This window comes from Pteropus alecto, unplaced genomic scaffold (genome assembly GCF_000325575.1).
Source record: "Pteropus alecto unplaced genomic scaffold, ASM32557v1 scaffold171, whole genome shotgun sequence".
Lineage (NCBI taxonomy): Eukaryota > Metazoa > Chordata > Mammalia > Chiroptera > Pteropodidae > Pteropus > Pteropus alecto.
Window position 1 is genome coordinate 4,669,584 of NW_006431925.1, and position 2,324 is coordinate 4,671,907.

Sequence of the window (2,324 nt, forward strand, 5' to 3'; positions counted from 1 at the left end):
AAGAATCTCACAGAACTACGTTACAATCTTGTAAATGGTCTCTTACCAGAGAGAAAAAAAAATTGTCGCTTTCTAACACTTATCCTCAAAACTTTTATTTGGGATCAAGACTGGTCCTACCACGTATTTTCAGTTTGTGGCTGTAATAAGGGTGATTAGTACATTTGGCTTTTTGTCTTCCTCAAACGCACAAAGTCCTGTCTCTGCAGGTATAGAACTAAGGAGGCCTAGGGAAACCCCGTACTAAGTATGGGGAGGTTTTCTTTTTGTTCGTTTTCACTTCTTGCTGTTGCTGTTGTTTAGGCTATGATAATAAGAGTAAAACCGTCCGGGCTCTGTTAGTGCTTTTATTCTCTCCACTCCTTGAAGGAATGAAACTTCAGCACGTCTCTATTTCAGAAACGAGGATCCTTTCAAGAGCCACAGACAGAAACACTGATCCCACGCCCGGACTGCTCTGGGGACCTAACTAGGGAGCGAGACAAAAGGAACTGAAGTGAGGCGGGCACAGCCGGGACAGCACGGCACGGGAGCACAGCCGCGGCGCTCCAGGTCTTTCCCACCTCTCGCATCGCCGCGGGTTCCGCCTCCTAAGAGGCGGGGAGGAGCACTTCTTCCGGGTTGCGGACGGAAGTGGTCGAATTTGAATCGTGCAGGCCGTTGGCTGAGGATGCTCGCGGTTGACGCTGCGCGAGAACTGAAGTGACACGGCAGTTCTGGAACTTCTGCTCCGCGCTCCTTGGTGAGTGGATGGGAACGGGAAGAAACAGAGTATTCTAGCGAGAGGAGCGGGACCGTCGCATGGGATAGGGCGTTGGGAGACGGGACAGTATAGCCGGGGCCTCGGGCTGCTTTCGGGGGTTTCGGGGGTGGGGGGTGGGGACTCGGAGAAGTCGGGGCGCTGGGGAGCGTTTTCCGGACCAGCGCTCCCGACGGTTGGCGTACCTAAACCAACTCTGAGTATTGAGGAATCCGAGGCCCCACAGCCCCGAGGTTGAGCTTTGTTTAATCTCTGACTTTCTGGTAATCGCAACTTAATATTTCCGCCAGTTCGGCTCGGATGCTGAAGCTTCAGCGGTAGTTAAATCTAACTGCGAAAGTGTTACCACAGGTAAAAGAATCTTCCTTTATTAAAGATGGAAGGTTGAGGACAGGTTTAGAAAGAAGAGATGCACTTCGTGGTTCCGAATTCCTCCTAAGAGGGATACGGGTAGTATTTTACTCGAGACCGCAGGGAAATGACAGTCTTTGAAATGCCTGGTGGGGATTTAAACTGAAATCTGAGTATCCTTTGTATTTAAAACCCGGGTAATTTTCTTTCATGGTTGACATTTTTCATGGACCGCAAAAATCCAAGTTTCTTGCTCACTTAAACTGGCTACTGTAATAGCGGTGATTCACAAAGGACTTAGTTTGCTAACAATAGGGAAGGATAAGGTTTAGTTCCACACATCTGCCTTTTCACCCCTTCATTCATTGGCCAACTGGGTTATCATGGAGTCATTTTGGAAGTACTGTGCTAATATTTCCGGCATGAGGTTTTCTTTGTTTTGGTTTTTCGGTGTTTTTGTTTTTGTTTTTTTTTTCTGTTTTATTTTTAATAATGAGCTACCTAAAATATCAAATTTTAACTCCGTAGCAAAGGCATGCCTTCGGGAATAGTTTAAATGTGTACCCTAAATGTAAACTATAAATAAGTACTTTAAAATGTATAGAAATTTTATATCTTGCCCTATCGAAAACTGTACGACTAATTTTGTGTTGCTTTATAAGAACAAATATTTTTATGTCCCTTTTTAAGATTTTAACACCAGGGTACTATACCATACAAATGTATAACTATCTTTTTTAAAGTAAGACTTCGTAATATTCAAAATAGACAAGCTACTCCCACTCTCCCATCCCTGGTAATGAACTTTTGTTTAATTATTAGCCAGGAAAAATAGATTCATTCAGTATTTCTGATTGTTGAAATTTAAACATTTTGTATAAGACTGCATCAGACATTAGCTGTACTTTCCTAAGGATTGCAGACAGCTGTTCTCATTTTATATAAGCTACCGGCAAAGATAATTTAAAAAGAAATTAGTCTATACGTTTTCACCTGTTTTTTTTTTCCTTACTTCAACTCTTTTCATTGAGTTTTTGCTCTATCAACCTAAATCAGTGAGTTTCAACCTTCATTTGCTATGCATTACCTGGAAGATTTGTTAAGGATTGATTCCTGCACTTTAAATCCAGAGTAGGTCTGGAGGATGGATTGAGGAATCTAAATTTAACTGGGAAGTTAGATTTGGCCAGTTTCAAAAACACCTACTTAATCT

General features: G+C 42.8%; 1 protein-coding gene across 7 annotated transcripts in view; it reads left to right on the plus strand.

The window, feature by feature from the left end:
• Positions 1-605: 605 nt before the first annotated feature.
• G2E3 (G2/M-phase specific E3 ubiquitin protein ligase) overlaps positions 606-2,324 on the plus strand; it is a 63,835-nt gene continuing 62,116 nt past the window's right edge. For 5 of the 7 annotated variants that reach the window (XM_025043369.1, XM_025043368.1, XM_025043370.1 and 2 more), the window contains exon 1: positions 606-742. The gene's annotated coding sequence lies outside the window, so the exon portion shown is untranslated. The remainder of the gene's footprint in view (positions 743-2,324) is intronic. The other 2 variants (XM_015585532.2, XM_015585536.2) reach the window with 1 other exon arrangement.